Here is a 23,632-nt window from a genome sequence, read left to right on the forward strand (position 1 = left end):
AGAAGATAGACACTACAGAAGACAGATACTACAGAAGACAGACACTACAGAAGACACACACTACAGAAGACAGACGCTACAGAAGACAGACACTACAGAAGATAGACACTACAGAAAACAGACGCAACAGAAAACAGACACTACAGAAGATAGACACTACAGAAGACAGATACTACAGAAGACAGACAATACAGAAGACAGACACTACAGAAGACAGACACTACAGAAGACAGACACTACAGAAGACAGACACTACAGAAGACAGACAATACAGAAGAGAGACACTAGAGAAGACAGACACTACAGAAGACAGGCACTACAGATGACAGACACAACAGAAGACAGACACAAAAGAAGACAGACTACATAAGACAGACATTACAGAAGACAGACACTACAGAAGATAGACAGTACAGAAGACAGACACTACAGAAGACAGACACTACAGAAGACAGACAATACAGAAGAGAGACACAACAGAAGACAGACACTACAGAAGACAGACACTACAGAAGACAGACACTACAGAAGACAGACACTACAGAAGACAGACACTACAGAAGACAGACACTAAAGAAGACAGACTACAGAAGACAGACATTACAGAAGACAGACACTACAGAAGACAGACACTACATAAGACAGACACTACATAAGACAGACACTAGAGAAGATAGACACTACAGAAGACAGACACTACAGAAGACAGACAATACAGAAGACAGACAATACAGAAGATAGACACTGCAGAAGACAGACACTACAGAAGACAGACACTACAGAAGACAGACACTACAGAAGACAGACACTGCAGAAGACAGACACTGCAGAAGACAGACACTACAGAAGACAGACACTACAGAAGACAGACACTACAGAAGACAGACAATACAGAAGACAGACACTACAGAAGACAGATACTGCAGAAGACAGACACTACATAAGGCAGACACTACAGAAGACAGACACTGCAGAAGATAGACACTGCAGAAGACAGACACTGCAGAAGATAGACACTGTAGACGACAGACAATACAGAAGACAGACACTACAGAAGACAGACACTACAGAAGACAGACACTACAGAAGACAGACACTACAGAAGACAGACACTTCAGAAGACAGACAATACAGAAGACAGACAATGCAGAAGACAGACACTACAGAAGACAGACACTACAGAAGACAGACACTACAGAAGACAGACACTAAAGAAGACAGACACTACAGAAGACAGACAATACAGAAGACAGACAATACAGAAGACAGACACTACAGAAGACAGACACTACAGAAGACAGACACTACAGAAGACAGACGCTACAGAAAACAGACAATACAGAAGACAGACAATGCAGAAGACAGACACTACAAAAGACAGACACTGCAGAAGACAGACACTACAGAAGACAGATACTGCAGAAGACAGACACTACAGAAGACAGACACTACAGAAGACGGACACTGCAGAAGACAGACACTTCAGAAGACAGACACTACAGAAGACGGACACTGCAGAAGACAGACACTACAGAAGACAGACGCTACAGAAGACAGACACTACAGAAGACAGACAATACAGAAGACAGACAATACAGAAGACAGACACTAAAGAAGACAGACACTGCAGAAGACAGACACTACAGAAGACAGACAATACAGAAGACAGACACTACAGAAGACAGACACTGCAGAAGACGGACACTACAGAAGACAGACACTACAGAAGACAGACACTAGAGAAGACAGACACTACAGAAGACAGACACTACAGAAGACAGACACTACAGAAGACAGACACTACAGAAGACAGACACTACAGAAGACAGACACTACAGAAGACAGACACTACAGAAGACAGACACTGCAGAAGACAGACACTACAGAAGACAGACACTACAGAAGACAGACACTACAGAAGATAGACACTTCAGAAGATAGACACTACAGAAGACAGACACTACAGAAGACGGACACTGCAGAAGACAGACACTACAGAAGACAGACACTACAGAAGACAGACACTACAGAAGACAGACACTACAGAAGACAGACACTACAGAAGACAGACACTACAGAAGACAGACACTACAGAAGACAGACAATACAGAAGACAGACACTACAGAAGACAGACACTACAGAAGACAGACACTACAGAATACAGACACTACAGAAGACAGACACTACAGAAGACAGACACTACAGAAGACAGACAATACAGAAGACAGACACTACAGAAGACAGACACTGCAGAAGATAGACACTGCAGAAGACAGACAATACAGAAGACAGACACTACAGAAGACAGACACTACAGAAGACAGACAATACAGAAGACAGACACTACAGAAGACAGACACTGCAGAAGATAGACACTGCAGAAGACAGACAATACAGAAGACAGACACTACAGAAGACAGACACTACAGAAGACAGACACTACAGAAGACAGACAATACAGAAGACAGACACTACAGAAGACAGACACTGCAGAAGATAGACACTGCAGAAGACAGAAAATACAGAAGACAGACACTACAGAAGACAGACACTACAGAAGACAGACACTACAGAAGACAGACACTGCAGAAGACAGACACTAGAGAAGACAGACACTACAGATGACAGACACTACAGAAGACAGACAATACAGAAGACAGACACTACAGAAGACAGACACTGCAGAAGATAGACACTGCAGAAGACAGACACTACAGAAGACAGACACTGCAGAAGATAGACACTGCAGAAGACAGACACTGCAGAAGATAGACACTGCAGAAGACAGACACTACAGAAGACAGACACTACAGAAGACAGACACTACAGAAGACAGACACTGCAGAAGACAGACACTACAGAAGACAGACACTACAGAAGACAGACACTACAGAAGACAGACAATACAGAAGACAGACACTACAGAAGACAGACACTGCAGAAGATAGACACTGCAGAAGACAGACACTACAGAAGACAGACACTGGAGAAGATAGACACTACAGAAGACAGACACTGCAGAAGATAGACACTACAGAAGACAGACACTGCAGAAGACAGACACTACAGAAGACAGACACTGCAGAAGACAGACATTACAGAAGACAGACACTACAGAAGACAGACACTACAGAAGACAGACACTGCAGAAGACAGACACTACAGAAGACAGACACTACAGAAGACAGACACTACAGAAGACAGACAATGCAGGAGGCAGACACTACAGAAGACAGACACTACAGAAGACAGACACTACAGAAGACAGACAATACAGAAGACAGACACTACAGAAGACAGACACTGCACAAGATAGACACTGCAGAAGACAGACACTACAGAAGACAGACACTGCAGAAGATAGACACTACAGAAGACAGACACTGCAGAAGATAGACACTACAGAAGACAGACACTGCAGAAGACAGACACTACAGAAGACAGACACTGCAGAAGACAGACATTACAGAAGACAGACACTACAGAAGACAGACACTGCAGAAGATATACACTGCAGAAGTTAGACACTACAGAAGACAGACACTGCAGAAGATAGACACTACAGAAGACAGACACTACAGAAGACAGACACTGCAGAAGAAAGAGACTACAGAAGACAGACACTACAGAAGACAGACACTACAGAAGACAGACACTACAGAAGACAGACAATACAGAAGACAGACACTACAGAAGACAGACACTGCAGAAGATAGACACTGCAGAAGACAGACACTACAGAAGACAGACACTGCAGAAGATAGACACTACAGAAGACAGACACTGCAGACGATAGACACTACAGAAGACAGACACTGCAGAAGACAGACACCACAGAAGACAGACACTGCAGAAGACAGACATTACAGAAGACAGACACTACAGAAGACAGACACTGCAGAAGATAGACACTGCAGAAGATAGACACTACAGAAGACAGACACTGCAGAAGATAGACACTACAGAAGACAGACACTACAGAAGACAGACACTGCAGAAGACAGACACTACAGAAGACAGACACTACAGAAGACAGACATTACAGAAGACAGACACTACAGAAGACAGACACTGCAGAAGATAGACACTGCAGGAGATAGACACTACAGAAGACAGACACTGCAGAAGATAGACACTACAGAAGACAGACACTACAGAAGACAGACACTACAGAAGACAGACACTACAGAAGACAGACACTGCAGAAGATAGACACTACAGAAGACAGACACTGCAGAAGACAGACACTACAGAAGACAGACACTGCAGAAGATAGACACTACAGAAGACAGACACTACAGAAGACAGACACTACAGAAGACAGACACTGCAGAAGATAGACACTACAGAAGACAGACACTGCAGAAGACAGACACTACAGAAGATAGACACTACAGAAGACAGACAATACAGAAGACAGACACTACAGAAGACAGACACTGCAGAAGACAGACACTACAGAAGATAGACACTACAGAAGACAGACAATACAGAAGACAGACACTGCAGAAGACAGACACTACAGAAGATAGACACTACAGAAGACAGACAATACAGAAGACAGACACTGCAGAAGACAGACACTACAGAAGACAGACACTACAGAAGACAGACACTACAGAAGACAGATACTACAGAAGACAGACACTACAAAAGACAGATACTACAGAAGACAGACACTACAGAAGACAGACACTGCAGACAATATTTGCGTCAAGATCAAAGCTCTCGCTCTTGATCGTATATTAATAAACTTTTCGATGGGTTTAAATTGTGAAAAAACTTGGTATATAAAGTCTGAGAGACGCTGCCTTCACTCAGTGTGACGTCACGAGACGCTGCCTTCACTCACTGTGACGTTATGAGACGCTGCCTTCACTCAGTGTGACGTCACGAGACGCTGCCTTCACTCAGTGTGACGTTATGAGACGCTGCCTTCACTCAGTATGACGTTATGAGACGCTGCCTTCACTCAGTATGACGTTATGAGACGCTGCCTTCACTCAGTGTGACGTTATGAGACGCTGCCTTCATTCAGTAATACGTTATGAGACGCTGCCTTCACTCAGTATGACGTTATGAGACGCTGCCTTCACTCAGTATGACGTTATGAGACGCTGCCTTCACTCAGTGTGACGTCACGAGACGCTGCCTTCACTCAGTGTGACGTTATGAGACGCTGCCTTCACTCAGTGTGACGTTATGAGACGCTGCCTTCACTCAGTATGACGTTATGAGACGCTGCCTTCACTCAGTATGACGTTATGAGACGCTGCTTTCACTCAGTGTGACGTTATGAGACGCTGCCTTCACTCAGTATGACGTTATGAGACGCTGCCTTCACTCAGTATGACGTTATGAGACGCTGCCTTCACTCAGTGTGACGTTATGAGACGCTGCCTTCACTCAGTATGACGTTATGAGAGGCTGCCTTCACTCAGTGTGACGTTATGAGACGCTGCCTTCACTCAGTATGACGTTATGAGACGCTGCCTTCACTCAGTATGACGTTATGAGGCGCTGCCTTCACTCAGTATGACGTTATGAGACGCTGCCTTCACTCAGTGTGACGTTATGAGACGCTGCCTTCACTCAGTATGACGTTATGAGACGCTGCCTTCACTCAGTGTGACGTTATGAGACGCTGCCTTCACTCAGTATGACGTTATGAGACGCTGCCTTCACTCAGTATGACGTTATGAGGCGCTGCCTTCACTCAGTATGACGTTATGAGACGCTGCCTTCACTCAGTGTGACGTTATGAGACGCTGCCTTCACTCAGTATGACGTTATGAGACGCTGCCTTCACTCAGTATGACGTTATGAGACGCTGCCTTCACTCAGTAAGACGTTATGAGGCGCTGCCTTCACTCAGTATGACGTTATGAGACGCTGCCTTCACTCAGTGTGACTTTATGAGACGCTGCCTTCACTTAGTATGACGTTATGAGACGCTGCCTTCACTCAGTGTGACTTTATGAGACGCTGCCTTCACTCAGTATGACGTTATGAGACGCTGCCTTCACTCAGTGTGACTTTATGAGACGCTGCCTTCACTCAGTATGACGTTATGAGACGCTGCCTTCACTCAGTGTGACTTTATGAGACGCTGCCTTCACTCAGTATGACGTTATGTGACGCTGCCTTCACTCAGTGTGACTTTATGAGACGCTGCCTTCACTCAGTATGACTTTATGAGACGTTGCCTTCACTCAGTGTGACTTTATGAGACGCTGCCTTCACTCAGTATGACGTTATGAGACGCTGCCTTCACTCAGTGTGACTTTATGAGACGCTGCATTCAGTCAGTATGACGTCACGAGACGCTGCCTTCACTCAGTATGACTTTATGAGACGCTGCCTTCACTCAGTATGACTTTATGAGACGCTGCCTTCACTCAGTATGACTTTATGCGATGCTGCCTTCACTCAGTATGACTTTATGAGACGCTGCCTTCACTCAGTATGACTTTATGAGACGCTGCCTTCACTGAGTATGACTTTATGAGACGCTGTATTCACTCAGTGTGACTTTATGAGACGCTGCCTTCACTGAGTATGACTTTATGAGACGCTGCCTTCACTCAGTATGACTTTATGAGACGCTGCCTTCACTCAGTATGACTTTATGAGACGCTGCCTTCACTCAGTGTGAAGTCACGAGACGCTGCCTTCACTCACTGTGACGTTATGAAACGCTGCCTTCACTCAGTGTGACGTCACGAGACGCTGCCTTCACTCAGTGTGTCGTTATGAGACGCTGCCTTCACTCAGTATGACGTTATGAGACGCTGCCTTCACTCAGTATGACGTTATGAGACGCTGCCTTCACTCAGTGTGACGTTATGAGACGCTGCCTTCACTCAGTAATACGGTATGAGACGCTGCCTTCACTCAGTATGACGTTATGAGACGCTGCCTTCACTCAGTATGACGTTATGAGACGCTGCCTTCACTCAGTGTGACGTCACGAGACGCTGCCTTCACTCAGTGTGACGTTATGAGACGCTGCCTTCACTCAGTGTGACGTTATGAGACGCTGCCTTCACTCAGTAATACGGTATGAGACGCTGCCTTCACTCAGTATGACGTTATGAGACGCTGCCTTCACTCAGTATGACGTTATGAGACGCTGCCTTCACTCAGTGTGACGTCACGAGACGCTGACTTCACTCAGTGTGACGTTATGAGACGCTGCCTTCACTCAGTGTGACGTTATGAGACGCTGCCTTCACTCAGTATGACGTTATGAGACGCTGCCTTCACTCAGTATGACGTTATGAGACGCTGCTTTCACTCAGTGTGACGTTATGAGACGCTGCCTTCACTCAGTATGACGTTATGAGACGCTGCCTTCACTCAGTATGACGTTATGAGACGCTGCCTTCACTCAGTGTGACGTTATGAGACGCTGCCTTCACTCAGTATGACGTTATGAGACGCTGCCTTCAGTGTGACGTTATGAGACGCTGCCTTCACTCAGTATGACGTTATGAGACGCTGCCTTCACTCAGTATGACGTTATGAGGCGCTGCCTTCACTCAGTATGACGTTATGAGACGCTGCCTTCACTCAGTGTGACTTTATGAGACGCTGCCTTCACTCAGTATGACGTTATGAGACGCTGCATTCACTCAGTATGACTTTATGAGACGCTGCCTTCACTCAGTATGACGTTATGAGACGCTGCCTTCACTCAGTGTGACTTTATGAGACGCTGCCTTCAATCAGTATGACGTTATGAGACGCTGCCTTCACTCAGTGTGACTTTATGAGACGCTGCCTTCACTCAGTATGACGTTATGAGACGCTGCCTGCACTCAGTGTGACTTTATGAAGCGCTGCCTTCACTCAGTATGACGTTATGAGACGCTGCCTTCACTCAGTGTGACTTTATGAGACGCTGCCTTCACTCAGTATGACGTTATGTGACGCTGCCTTCAATCATTGTGACTTTATGAGACGCTGCCTTCACTCAGTGTGACTTTATGAGACGCTGCCTTCACTCAGTATGACGTTATGAGACGCTGCCTTCACTCAGTGTGACTTTATGAAGCGCTGCCTTCACTCAGTATGACGTTACGAGACGCTGCCTTCACTCAGTGTGACTTTATGAGACGCTGCCTTCACTCAGTATGACTTTATGAGAGGCTGCCTTCACTCAGTATGACGTTATGTGACGCTGCCTTCACTCAGTATGACTTTATGAGACGCTGCCTTCACTCAGTGTGACTTTATGAGACGCTGCCTTCACTCAGTATGACGTTATGAGACGCTGCCTTCACTCAGTATGACGTTATGAGAAGCTGCCTTCACTCAGTATGACGTTATGAGGCGCTGCCTTCACTCAGTATGACGTTATGAGACGCTGCCTTCACTCAGTATGACGTTATGAGGCGCTGCCTTCACTCAGTATGACGTCATGAGACGCTGCCTTCACTCAGTATGACGTCATGAGACGCTGCCTTCACTCAGTATGACGTTATGAGACGCTGCCTTCACTCAGTATGACGTTATGAGACGCTGCCTTCACTCAGTATGACGTCATAAGACGCTGCCTTCACTCAGCGTGACGTTATGAGACGCTGCCTTCACTCAGTATGACGTTATGAGACGCTGCCTTCACTCAGTATGACGTTATGAGACGCTGCCTTCACTCAGTATGACGTTATGAGACGCTGCCTTCACTCAGTATGACGCCATGAGACGCTGCCTTCACTCAGTATGACGTCATGAGACGCTGCCTTCACTCAGTATGACGTTATGAGACGCTGCCTTCACTCAGTATGACGTTATGAGACGCTGCCTTCAATCAGTATGACGTTATGAGACGCTGCCTTAACTCAGTATGACGTTATGAGACGCTGCCTTCACTCAGTATGACGTTATGAGACGCTGCCTTCACTCAGTATGACGTCATGAGACGCTGCCTTCACTCAGTATGACGTTATGAGACGCTGCCTTCACTCAGTATGACGTTATGAGACGCTGCCTTCACTCAGTGTGACGTTATGAGACGCTGCTTTCACTCAGTGTGACGTTATGAGACGCTGCCTTCACTCAGTATGACGTTATGAGACGCTGCCTTCACTCAGTATGACGTCATGAGACGCTGCCTTCACTCAGTATGACTTTATGAGACGCTGCCTTCACTCAGTATGACGTTATGAGACCCTGCTTTCACTCAGTATGACGTCATGAGACGCTGCCTTTACTCAGTATGACGTTATGAGACGCTGCCTTCACTCAGTATGACGTTATGAGGCGCTGCCTTCACTCAGTATGACGTTATGAGACGCTGCCTTCACTCAGTATGACGTCACGAGACGCTGCCTTCCCTCAGTATGACGTCACGAGACGCTGCCTTCACTCAGTATGACGTTACGAGACGCTGCCTTCACTCAGTATGACTTTATGAGACGCTGCCTTCACTCAGTATGACGTTATGAGACGCTGCCTTCACTCAGTATGACGTCATGAGACGCTGCCTTCACTCAGTATGACGTCACGAGACGCTGCCTTCACTCAGTATGACGTTATGAGACGCTGCCTTCACTCAGTATGACGTTATGAGACGCTGCCTTCACTCAGTATGACGTTATGAGACGCTGCCTTCACTCAGTATGACGTTATGAGACGCTGCCTTCACTCAGTATGACGTCATGAGACGCTGCGTTCACTCAGTATGACGTTATGAGACGCTGCCTTCACTCAGTATGACGTTATGAGACGCTGCCTTCACTCAGTATGACGTCATGAGACGCTGCGTTCACTCAGTATGACGTCATGAGACGCTGCCTTCACTCAGTATGACGTTATGAGACTGCCTTCACTCAGTATGACGTTATGAGACGCTGCCTTCACTCAGTATGACGTTATGAGACGCTGCCTTCACTCAGTATGACGTTATGAGACGCTGCCTTCACTCAGTATGACATTATGAGACGCTGCCTTCACTCAGTATGACGTTATGAGACGCTGCCTTCACTCAGTATGACGTTATGAGACGCTGCCTTCACTCAGTATGACGTTATGAGGCGCTGCCTTCACTCAGTATGACGTTATGAGACGCTGCCTTCACTCAGTGTGACTTTATGAGACGCTGCCTTCACTCAGTATGACGTTATGAGACGCTGCATTCACTCAGTATGACTTTATGAGACGCTGCCTTCACTCAGTATGACGTTATGAGACGCTGCCTTCACTCAGTGTGACTTTATGAGACGCTGCCTTCAATCAGTATGACGTTATGAGACGCTGCCTTCACTCAGTGTGACTTTATGAGACGCTGCCTTCACTCAGTATGACGTTATGAGACGCTGCCTTCACTCAGTGTGACTTTATGAAGCGCTGCCTTCACTCAGTATGACGTTATGAGACGCTGCCTTCACTCAGTGTGACTTTATGAGACGCTGCCTTCACTCAGTATGACGTTATGTGACGCTGCCTTCACTCATTGTGACTTTATGAGACGCTGCCTTCACTCAGTGTGACTTTATGAGATGCTGCCTTCACTCAGTATGACGTTATGAGACGCTGCCTTCACTCAGTGTGACTTTATGAAGCGCTGCCTTCACTCAGTATGACGTTACGAGACGCTGCCTTCACTCAGTGTGACTTTATGAGAGGCTGCCTTCACTCAGTATGACGTTATGTGACGCTGCCTTCACTCAGTATGACTTTATGAGACGCTGCCTTCACTCAGTGTGACTTTATGAGACGCTGCCTTCACTCAGTATGACGTTATGAGACGCTGCCTTCACTCAGTATGACGTTATGAGACGCTGCCTTCACTCAGTATGACGTTATGAGGCGCTGCCTTCACTCAGTATGACGTTATGAGACGCTGCCTTCACTCAGTATGACGTTATGAGGCGCTGCCTTCACTCAGTATGACGTCATGAGACGCTGCCTTCACTCAGTATGACGTCATGAGACGCTGCCTTCACTCAGTATGACGTTATGAGACGCTGCCTTCACTCAGTATGACGTTATGAGACGCTGCCTTCACTCAGTATGACGTCATAAGACGCTGCCTTCACTCAGCGTGACGTTATGAGACGCTGCCTTCACTCAGTATGACGTTATGAGACGCTGCCTTCACTCAGTATGACGTTATGAGACGCTGCCTTCACTCAGTATGACGCCATGAGACGCTGCCTTCACTCAGTATGACGTCATGAGACGCTGCCTTCACTCAGTATGACGTTATGAGACGCTGCCTTCACTCAGTATGACGTTATGAGACGCTGCCTTCACTCAGTATGACGTTATGAGACGCTGCCTTAACTCAGTATGACGTTATGAGACGCTGCCTTCACTCAGTATGACGTTATGAGACGCTGCCTTCACTCAGTATGACGTCATGAGACGCTGCCTTCACTCAGTATGACGTTATGAGACGCTGCCTTCACTCAGTATGACGTTATGAGACGCTGTCTTCACTCAGTATGACGTCATGAGACGCTGCCTTCACTCAGTATGACGTTATGAGACGCTGCCTTCACTCAGTATGACGTTATGAGACGCTGCCTTCACTCAGTATGACGTCATGAGACGCTGCCTTAACTCAGTATGACGTCATGAGACGCTGCCTTCACTCAGTATGACGTTATGAGACGCTGCCTTCACTCAATATGACGTCATGAGACGCTGCCTTTACTCAGTATGACGTTATGAGACGCTGCCTTTACTCAGTATGACGTTATGAGACGCTGCCTTCACTCAGTATGACGTTATGAGGCGCTGCCTTCACTCAGTATGACGTTATGAGACGCTGCCTTCACTCAGTATGACGTCATGAGACGCTGCCTTCACTCAGTATGACGTCACGAGACGCTGCCTTCCCTCAGTATGACGTCACGAGACGCTGCCTTCACTCAGTATGACGTTACGAGACGCTGCCTTCACTCAGTATGACTTTATGAGACGCTGCATTCACTCAGTATGACGTTATGAGACGCTGCCTTCTCTCAGTATGACGTCATGAGACGCTGCCTTCACTCAGTATGACGTCACGAGACGCTGCCTTCACTCAGTATGACGTTATGAGACGCTGCCTTCACTCAGTATGACGTTATGAGACGCTGCCTTCACTCAGTATGACGTTATGAGACGCTGCCTTCACTCAGTATGACGTTATGAGACGCTGCCTTCACTCAGTATGACGTCATGAGACGCTGCGTTCACTCAGTATGACGTTATGAGACGCTGCCTTCACTCAGTATGACGTCATGAGACGCTGCCTTCACTCAGTATGACGTTATGAGACTCTGCCTTCACTCAGTATGACGTTATGAGACGCTGCCTTCACTCAGTATGACGTTATGAGACGCTGCCTTCACTCAGTATGACGTTATGAGACGCTGCCTTCACTCAGTATGACATTATGAGACGCTGCCTTCACTCAGTATGACGTTATGAGACGCTGCCTTCACTCAGTATGACGTCATGAGACGCTGCCTCCACTCAGTATGACGTTATGAGACGCTGCCTTCACTCAGTATGACGTTATGAGACGCTGCCTTCACTCAGTATGACGTCATGAGACGCTGCCTCCACTCAGTATGACGTCACGAGACGCTGCCTTCACTCAGTATGACTTTATGAGACGCTGCCTTCACTCAGTATGACGTTATGAGACGCTGCCTTCACTCAGTATGACGTTATGAGACGCTGCCTTCACTCATTATGACGTTATGAGACGCTGCTTTCACTCAGTATGACGTCATGAGACGCTGCCTTCACTCAGTATGACGTTATGAGACGCTGCCTTCACTCAGTATGACGTTATGAGACGCTGCCTTCACTCAGTATGACGTCACGAGACGCTGCCTTCACTCAGTATGACGTTATGAGACGCTGCCTTTACTCAGTATGACGTTATGAGACGCTGCCTTCACTCAGTATGACGTTATGAGACGCTGCCTTCACTCAGTATGACGTTATGAGACGCTGCCTTCACTCAGTATGACGTTATGAGACGCTGCCTTCACTCGGTATGACGTCATGAGACGCTGCCTTCACTCAGTATGACGTCATGAGACGCTGCCTTCACTCAGTATGACGTCATGAGACGCTGCCTTCACTCAGTATGACGTCACGAGACGCTGCCTTCACTCAGTATGACGTTATGAGACGCTGCCTTCACTCAGTATGACGTCATGAGACGCTGCCTTCACTCAGTATGACGTCTTGAGACGCTGCCTTCACTCAGTATTACGTCACGAGACGCTGCCTTCACTCAGTATGACGTTATGAGACGCTGCCTTCACTCAGTATGACGTCATGAGACGCTGCCTTCACTCAGTATGACGTCATGAGACGCTGCCTCCACTCAGTATGACGTCACGAGACGCTGCCTTCACTCAGTATGACGTTATGAGACGCTGCCTTCACTCAGTATGACGTTATGAGACGCTGCCTTCACTCATTATGACGTTATGAGACGCTGCTTTCACTCAGTATGACGTCATGAGACGCTGCCTTCACTCAGTATGACGTTATGAGACGCTGCCTTCACTCAGTATGACATTATGAGACGCTGCATTCACTCAGTATGACGTCACGAGACGCTGCCTTCACTCAGTATGACGTTATGAGACGCTGCCTTTACTCAGTATGACGTTATGAGACGCTGCCTTCACTCAGTATGACGTTATGAGACGCTGCCTTCACTCAGTATGACGTTATGAGACGCTGCCTTCACTCAGTATGACGTTGTGAGACGCTGCCTTCACTCTGTATGACGTTATGAGACGCTGCCTTCACTCAGTATGACGTTATGAGACGCTGCCTTCACTCGGTATGACGTCATGAGACGCTGCCTTCACTCAGTATGACGTCATGAGACGCTGCCTTCACTCAGTATGAAGTCATGAGACGCTGCCTTCACTCAGTATGACGTCACGAGACGCTGCCTTCACTCAGTATGACGTTATGAGACGCTGCCTTCACTCAGTATGACGTCATGAGACGCTGCATTCACTCATTATGACGTCATGAGACGCTGCCTTCACTCAGTATGACGTCATGAGACGCTGCCTTCACTCAGTATGACGTCTTGAGACGCTGCCTTCACTCAGTATTACGTCACGAGACGCTGCCTTCACTCAGTATGACGTTATGAGACGCTGCCTTCACTCAGAATGACGGTATGAGACGCTGCCTTCACTCAGTATGACGTTATGAGACGCTGCCTTCACTCAGTATGACGTTATGGGACGCTGCCTTCACTCAGTATGACGTCATGAGACGCTGCCTTCACTCAGTATGACGTTATGAGGCGCTGCCTTCACTCAGTATGACGTTATGAGACGCTGCCTTCACTCAGTATGACGTTATGAGACTCTGCCTTCACTCGGTATGACGTTATGAGACGCTGCCTTCACTCGGTATGACGTCATGAGACGCTGCCTTCACTCAGTATGACGTCATGAGACGCTGCCTTCACTCAGTATGACGTCATAAGACGCTGCCTTCACTCAGTATGAAGTCACGAGACGCTGCCTTCACTCAGTATGACGTTATGAGACGCTGCCTTTACTCAGTATGACGTTATGAGACGCTGCCTTCACTCAGTATGACGTTATGAGACGCTGCCTTCACTCAGTATGACGTTATGAGACGCTGCCTTCACTCAGTATGACGTTGTGAGACGCTGCCTTCACTCAGTATGACGTTATGAGACGCTGCCTTCACTCAGTATGACGTTATGAGACGCTGCCTTCACTCGGTATGACGTCATGAGACGCTGCCTTCACTCAGTATGACGTCATGAGACGCTGCCTTCACTCAGTATGACGTCATGAGACGCTGCCTTCACTCAGTATGACGTCACGAGACGCTGCCTTCACTCAGTATGACGTTATGAGGCGCTGCCTTCACTCAGTATGACGTTATGAGACGCTGCCTTCACTCAGTATGACGTTATGAGACGCTGCCTTCACTTGGTATGACGTTATGAGACGCTGCCTTCACTCGGTATGACGTCATGAGACGCTGCCTTCACTCAGTATGACGTCATGAGACGCTGCCTTCACTCAGTATGACGTCATAAGACGCTGCCTTCACTCAGTATGAAGTCACGAGACGCTGGCTTCACTCAGTATGACGTTATGAGACGATGCCTTTACTCAGTATGACGTTATGAGACGCTGCCTTCACTCAGTATGACGTTATGAGACGCTGCCTTCACTCAGTATGACGTTATGAGACGCTGCCTTCACTCAGTATGACGTTGTGAGACGCTGCCTTCACTCAGTATGACGTTATGAGACGCTGCCTTCACTCAGTATGACGTTATGAGACGCTGCCTTCACTCGGTATGACGTCATGAGACGCTGCCTTCACTCAGTATGACGTCATGAGACGCTGCCTTCACTCAGTATGACGTTATGGGACGCTGCCTTCACTCAGTATGACGTCATGAGACGCTGCCTTCACTCAGTATGACGTTATGAGGCGCTGCCTTCACTCAGTATGACGTTATGAGACGCTGCCTTCACTCAGTATGACGTTATGAGACGCTGCCTTCACTCAGTATGACGTTATGAGACGCTGCCTTCACTCAGTATGACGTTATGAGACGCTGCCTTCACTCAGTATGACGTTATGAGACGCTGCCTTCACTCGGTATGACGTTATGAGACGCTGCCTTCACTCGGTATGACGTCATGAGACGCTGCCTTCACTCAGTATGACGTCATGAGACGCTGCCTTCACTCAGTATGACGTCATGAGACGCTGCCTTCACTCAGTATGACGTCACGAGACGCTGCCTTCACTCAGTATGACGTTATGAGACGCTGCCTTCACTCAGTATGACGTCATGAGACGCTGCATTCACTCATTATGACGTCATGAGACGCTGCCTTCACTCAGTATGACGTCATGAGACGCTGCCTTCACTCAGTATGACGTCTTGAGACGCTGCCTTCACTCAGTATTACGTCACGAGACGCTGCCTTCACTCAGTATGACGTTATGAGACGCTGCCTTCACTCAGTATGACGTTATGAGACGCTGCCTTCACTCAGTATGACGTTATGAGACGCTGCCTTCACTCAGTATGACGTTATGGGACGCTGCCTTCACTCAGTGTGACGTCATGAGACGCTGCCTTCACTCAGTATGACGTTATGAGGCGCTGCCTTCACTCAGTATGACGTTATGAGACGCTGCCTTCACTCAGTATGACGTTATGAGACGCTGCCTTCACTCGGTATGACGTTATGAGACGCTGCCTTCACTCGGTATGACGTCATGAGACGCTGCCTTCACTCAGTATGACGTCATGAGACGCTGCCTTCACTCAGTATGACGTCATAAGACGCTGCCTTCACTCAGTATGAAGTCACGAGACGCTGCCTTCACTCAGTATGACGTCATGAGACGCTGCATTCACTCAGTATGACGTCATGAGACGCTGCCTTCACTCAGTATGACGTCATTAGACGCTGCCTTCACTCAGTATGACGTCTTGAGACGCTGCCTTCACTCAGTATTACGTCACGAGACGCTGCCTTCACTCAGTATGACGTTATGAGACGCTGCCTTCACTCAGTATGACGTTATGAGGCGCTGCCTTCACTCAGTATGACGTCATGAGACGCTGCCTTCACTCAGTATGACGTTATGAGACGCTGCCTTCACTCGGTATGACGTCATGAGACGCTGCCTTCACTCTGTATGACGTCATGAGACGCTTCCTTCACTCAGTATGATGTCATGAGACGCTGCCTTCACTCAGTATGACGTTATGAGACGCTGCCTTCACTCAGTATGACGTCAGGAGACGCTGCCTTCACTCAGTATGACGTCACGAGACGCTGCCTTCACTCAGTATGACGTTATGAGACGCTGCCTTCACTCAGTATGACGTCATGAGACGCTGCCTTCACTCAGTATGACGTCATGAGACGCTGCCTTCACTCAGTATGACGTCATGAGACGCTGCCTTCCCTCAGTATGACGTCTTGAGACGCTGCCTTCACTCAGTATGACGTCACGAGACGCTGCCTTCACTCAGTATGACGTTACGAGACGCTGCCTTCACTCAGTATGACGTTATGAGACGCTGCCTTCACTCAGTATGACTTTATGAGACGCTGCCTTCACTCAGTATGACGTTATGAGACGCTGCCTTCACTCAGTATTACGCTATGAGACGCTGCCTTCACTCAGCACGATGTTATGAGACGCTGCCTTCACTCAGCACGACGCTATGAGACGCTGCCTTCACTCAGCACGACGCTATGAGACGCTGCCTTCACTCAGCACGACGTTATGAGACGCTGCCTTCACTCAGCACCACTCCACGTCTCCTCTAATTTTTTATCTCTATCGCTGTTTTTCTTCTTATTTCTCTTCTTCCACATCTTTTCATTCCTTCTGAACCTCTTCCTCTTCCTTCCTGTTCTCTTCCACATTCTTCTTACCCTCTTCCTAATCCTCCGCCTCCTCTTCCCCTCCTCCTGCTCCTTATTATCCTCATTCTCTTTGACATTCACTTCCTCGTCATCTTTCATTGTTTGCTTACTCTCTCTCCATCTTCTTCCACTTCAATTCTTCCTCAATTTTTCCTTTATCCTTCATTTCTATCTTTACTCTCCATATTTATTTGCTTCCTCTTTTGTCCCCTCCCTCTTTACGGTTCCCTCCTTCACTCCCTCTAGTTCCCTCCTTCACTCCCTCTAGTTCCCTCCTTCACTCCCTCTAGTTCCCTCATTCACTCCCTCTAGTTCCCTCATTCACTCCCTCTAGTTCCCTCCTTCACTCCCTCTAGTTCCCTCCTTCACTCCCTCTAGTTCCCTCCTTCACTCCCTCTAGTTCCCTCCTTCACTCCCTCTAGTTCCCTCATTCACTCCCTCTAGTTCCCTCATTCACTCCCTCTAGTTCCCTCGTTCACTCCCTCTAGTTCCCTCCTTCACGCCCTCTCGTTTTCTCCTCCCCTCCCTTCAGTTCCCTTTCCTTCTTCCTTTAGTTCTTTTCTCCTCTCCTACCTCCCTCTAATCCTTCCTTCACTTTCTCTTCTTCCCTCATTCTTTTAAATCCATTTCTCCCTCCGTTTATTTTTACATTTTTACTCTTTTTCATTCAGAGTTTTCTCTTCTGCTCGTTATTCTCTTCTTCCTGCTGTTCATTTAATCCAATTCTTTCTCTTCTTCCATTTACTTTTGTTTCTATGTCTTATCTCTTCCTACTCTCCCTCATTCCTTGCCTACTGCCTGTCTTCTTTCCCTCCTTCGTAGCTTTTGCCTTTCTTTAGTCGTTCCTTTCTTCTTTTCGGATCTTCTTTCTTAATTTCTTTTCTTCTAAGCCATCCTTTCTTCTTCTGTTTATTCGTTCCTTTCCTGCTTTCTTTAATTTATTTACCTTTCCATTGCTCCCATTTTCCCTCCTTCGTTACCTCCAACTTTCCCTACCACTGTTCTCCCTCTCTTGGATCCCCCCTCATTCTCTTCCACTCCCTTAGTTCCCCCTCCCTTATTCTCTTCCACTCCCTTAGTTCTTCCTTATTCTCTTCCACTCTCTTAGTTCCCCCTCCCTTATTCTTTTCCACTCTCTTAGTTCCCCCTCCCTCATTCTCTTCCACTCTCTTAGTTCCCCGTCCCTTATTCTCTTCCACTCTCTTAGTTTCCCTTCCTTATTCTCTTCCACTCTCTTAGTTCCCCTTCCCTTATTCTCTTCCACTCTCTTAGTTCCCCCTCCCTTATTCTCTTCCACTCCCTTAGTTCCCCTCCCTTATTCTCTTCCACTCTCTTAGCTCCCCTCCCTTATTCTCTTCCACTCTCTTAGTTCTCCCTCCTTTATTCTCTTCCACTCTCTTAGCTCCCCTCCCTTATTCTCTTCCACTCCCTTAGTTTCCCCTCACTTATTCTCTTCTACTCCATTAGTTCCCCTCATTTATTCTCTTCCACTCCCTTAGTTCCCCCTCCCTTATTCTCTTCCACTCCTTTAGTTTCCCCTCCCTTATTCTCTTCCACTCTCTTAGTTTCCCCTCCCTTATTCTCTTCCACTCTCTTAGTTCCTCCTCCCTTATTCTCTTCTACTCCCTTAGTTCCCCCTCATTTATTCTCTTCCACTCCCTTAGTTCCCCCTCCCTTATTCTCTTCCACTCTCTTAGTTCTCCCTTCCTTATTTACTTCCATCCATTAGTTCCCTTCCCTTACTCCTTTCCACTGCTTTGGTTCCCCCTCCCTTATTCTCTTCCACTCCCTTAGTTCCCCCTCCCTTATTTGCTTCCACTCCCTTAGCTCCCCTTCCCTTATTCCTCTCCAACTTTTCTAACTCCTTCATTTCCCTCCCACTTTCTCCACTTCCTTCCCTCCATATTTTCTTCGCCCCTTCTTTCCTAAAATCTTCCCTCCCTCCCTCCCTTCCTCCCTTTCCTTCCCTCACTTCCTTCCAGACCAGCCGCTACCATCCACTCGCTGCCTTCATGCTAGAGTTCCAACTCGTTCTTCCGCACCCTTTCTTTCCAGTGGTTGGATTTGTGCACTCAGAAAGCAGCCCAGAGCAGCCCATGAAGACCAGAGCAGGCCATGAAGACCAGCTGGTCACAGACCAGAGCAAGCCATGAAGACCAGCTGGTCACAGACCAGAGCAGGCCATGAAGACCAGCTGGTCACAGACCAGAGCAGGCCATGAAGACCAGCTGGTCACAGACCAGAGCAGGCCATGAAGACCAGCTGGTCACAGACCAGAGCAGGCCATGAAGACCAGCTGGTCACAGACCAGAGCAGGCCATGAAGACCAGCTAGTCACAGACCAGAGCAGGCCATGAAGACCAGCTGGTCACAGACCAGAGCTGGTCAAAGACTATAGCTGACCACACAGACCAGAGCAGGCCACACACACACACACACACACACACACACACACACACACACACACACACACACACACACAAACACGCACACACACACACACAGACACACGCACACACACACGCACACACACACACACAAACACACACACACACACACACACACACACACACACACACACATATGTATGTAGCATATGTAGCATATGTAGCAACAAAATGCAAGGAGGCTGAGGAGAGGTTTGTACCCAAGGGTAACAGGAGTAATGAAAAAGCCAGGATGAGCCCATGGTTTACCCAAAGGTGCAGGGAGGCAAAAACCAAGTGTGCTAGGGAATGGAAGAAATATAGAAGGCAAAGGACCCAGGAGAATAAGGAGAACAGTCGTAGAGCCAGAAACGAATATGCACAGATAAGAAGGGAGGCCCAAAGACAATATGAAAATGACATAGCAGCGAAAGCCAAATCTGACCCGAAACTGTTGTACAGCCACATCAGGAGGAAAACAACAGTCAAGGACCAGGTAATCAGGCTAAGGAAGGAAGGAGGAGAGACAACAGGAAATGACCGTGAAGTATGTGAAGAACTCAACAAGAGATTCAAAGAAGTGTTCACAGAGGAGACAGAAGGGACTCCAGAAAGACGGAGAGGTGGGGCACACCACCAAGTGCTGGACACAGTGCACACAACCGAGGAAGAAGTGAAGAGGCTTCTGAGTGAGCTAGATACCTCAAAGGCAATGGGGCCAGATAACATCTCCCCATGGGTATTGAGAGAGGGAGCAGAGGCGCTATGTGTACCCCTAACAACAATATTCAATACATCTATCGAAACAGGGAGATTGCCTGAGGCATGGAAGACAGCAAATGTAGTCCCAATCTTTAAAAAAGGAGACAGACATGAAGCGTTAAACTACAGACCAGTGTCACTGACATGTATAGTATGCAAAATCATGGAGAAGATTATCAGGAGAAGAGTGGTGGAACACCTAGAAAGGAATGATCTCATCAACAGCAGCCAGCATGGTTTCAGGGACGGGAAATCCTGTGTCACAAACCTACTGGAGTTCTATGACATGGTGACAGCAGTAAGACAAGAGAGAGAGGGGTGGGTGGATTGCATTTTCTTGGACTGCAAGAAGGCGTTTGACACAGTTCCCCACAAGAGATTGGTGCAAAAACTGGAGGACCAAGCAGGGATAACAGGGAAGGCACTACAATGGATCAGGGAATACTTGTCAGGAAGACAGCAGCGAGTCATGGTACGTGGCGAGGTGTCAGAGTGGGCACCTGTGACCAGCGGGGTCCCGCAGGGGTCAGTCCTAGGACCAGTGCTGTTTCTGGTATTTGTGAACGACATGACGGAAGGAATAGACTCTGAGGTGTCCCTGTTTGCAGATGACGTGAAGTTGATGAGAAGAATACACTCGATCGAAGACCAGGCAGAACTACAAAGGGATCTGGACAGGCTGCAGACCTGGTCCAGCAATTGGCTCCTGGAGTTCAATCCCACCAAGTGCAAAGTCATGAAGATTGGGGAAGGGCAAAGAAGGCCGCAGACGGAGTACAGTCTAGGGGGTCAGAGACTACAAACCTCACTCAAGGAAAAAGATCTTGGGGTGAGTATAACACCAGGCACATCTCCTGAAGCGCACATCAACCAAATAACTGCTGCAGCATATGGGCGCCTAGCAAACCTCAGAACAGCATTCCGACATCTTAATAAGGAATCGTTCAGGACCCTGTACACCGTATACGTTAGGCCCATATTGGAGTATGCGGCACCAGTTTGGAACCCACACCTAGCCAAGCACGTAAAGAAACTAGAGAAAGTGCAAAGGTTTGCAACAAGACTAGTCCCAGAGCTAAGAGGTATGTCCTACGAGGAGAGGTTAAGGGAAATCAACCTGACGACACTGGAGGACAGGAGAGATAGGGGGGACATGATAACGACATACAAAATACTGAGGGGAATTGACAAGGTGGACAAAGACAGGATGTTCCAGAGTTTGGACACAGCAACAAGGGGACACAGTTGGAAGCTAAAGACACAGATGAATCACAGGGATGTTAGGAAGTATTTCTTCAGCCACAGAGTAGTCAGTAAGTGGAATAGTTTGGGAAGCGATGTAGTGGAGGCAGGATCCATACATAGCTTTAAGCAGAGGTATGATAAAGCTCACGGCTCGGAGAGAGTGACCTAGTAGCGATCAGTGAAGAGGCGGGGCCAGGAGCTCGGACTCGACCCCCGCAACCTCAACTAGGTGAGTACAACTAGGTGAGTACACACACACACACACACAAACACACACATACACACACACACACACACACACACCGGCGAGGAGTCACGGAGACAAGGATTGAGTGAAGTCGTTTTAGCAAGAGAGATTATATAACAAAGTAGTGAGGTGAGAGTTAGTCAGTGACACTCTGGGAGAGGCAGGGAGCAGTGTTGCTGCAAATTTTCGTTTCGTCAGCTAAATGAGCAATTCATTCTTGGCATCGTTACTGATATGGTGTTCGTCACGGCCACTTGGGAAAACCTTCCCACAATTATCCAGCTTTTTGCTGCTGTCGTTTAAATTTCGTTTTAAGTTAGATGATCGAGGGAGAAACAGAGATTACAGGGATAGCTTTTTTTTTTTTTAATTTTCAATATTTGTGCTTGCTCCTCCATGTTTGCTCCTCCATATGTGCTCTTCCATGTGTGCTCCCCCATGTGTGCTCCTCCATGTGTGCTCCTCCATGTGTGCTCCTGAGTGCATGCTGCCGTGTGTGTGTGCTATTCCATGTTTGTTGCTCCATGCGTGGGCGTGTATGTGTTTAATGATGTCTACGGTTTACCTTTGTGTGTACTCACGCAATTATGGTTGAAGTGGTCGAGTCATAGCTCCTGGCCCCAATCTGTGTGTGTGTGTGTGTGTGTGTGTGTACTCACCTAGTTGTACTCACCTAGTTGAGGTTGCAGGGGTCGAGTCCAAGCTCCTGGCCCCGCCTCTTCACTGGTCGCTACTAGGTCACTCTCCCTGTACCATGAGCTTTATCGTACCTCTGCTTAAAGCTATGTATGGATCCTGACTCCACTACATCGCTTCCCAAACTATTCCACTTCCTGACTACTCTGTGGCTGAAGAAATACTTCCTAACATCCCTTTGATTCATCTGTGTCTTCAACTTCCAACTGTGTCCCCTTGTTACTGTGTCCAGTCTCTGGAACATCCTGTCTTTGTCCACCTTGTCAATTCCTCTCATTATTTTGTAAGTCGTTATCATGTCCCCCCTATCTCTCCTGTCCTCCAGTGTCGTCAGGTTGATTTCCCTTAACCTCTCCTCATAGGACATACCTCTTAACTCTGGGACTAGTCTTGTTGCAAACCTTTGCACTTTCTCTAGTTTCTTTACATGCTTGGCTAGGTGTGGGTTCGAAACTGGTGCCGCATACTCCAATATGGGCCTAACGTACACGGTGTACAGGGTCCTGAACGATTCCTTATTAAGATGTCGGAATGCTGTTCTGAGGTTTGCCAGGCGCCCATATGCTGCAGCAGTTATTTGGTTGATGTGCGCTTCAGGAGATGTGCCTGGTGTTATACTCACCCCAAGATCTTTTTCCTTGAGTGATGTTTGTAGTCTCTGACCCCCTAGACTGTACTCCATCTGCGGTCTTCTTTGCCCTTCCCCAATCCTCATGACTTTGCACTTGGTGGGATTGAACTCCAGGAGCCAGTTGCTGGACCAGGTCTGCAGCCTGTCCAGATCCCTTTGTAGTTCTGCCTGGTCTTCGATCGAATGAACTCTTCT

Source organism: Cherax quadricarinatus, chromosome 21 (genome assembly GCF_038502225.1).
Source record: "Cherax quadricarinatus isolate ZL_2023a chromosome 21, ASM3850222v1, whole genome shotgun sequence".
In the NCBI taxonomy this organism is placed as follows: domain Eukaryota; kingdom Metazoa; phylum Arthropoda; class Malacostraca; order Decapoda; family Parastacidae; genus Cherax; species Cherax quadricarinatus.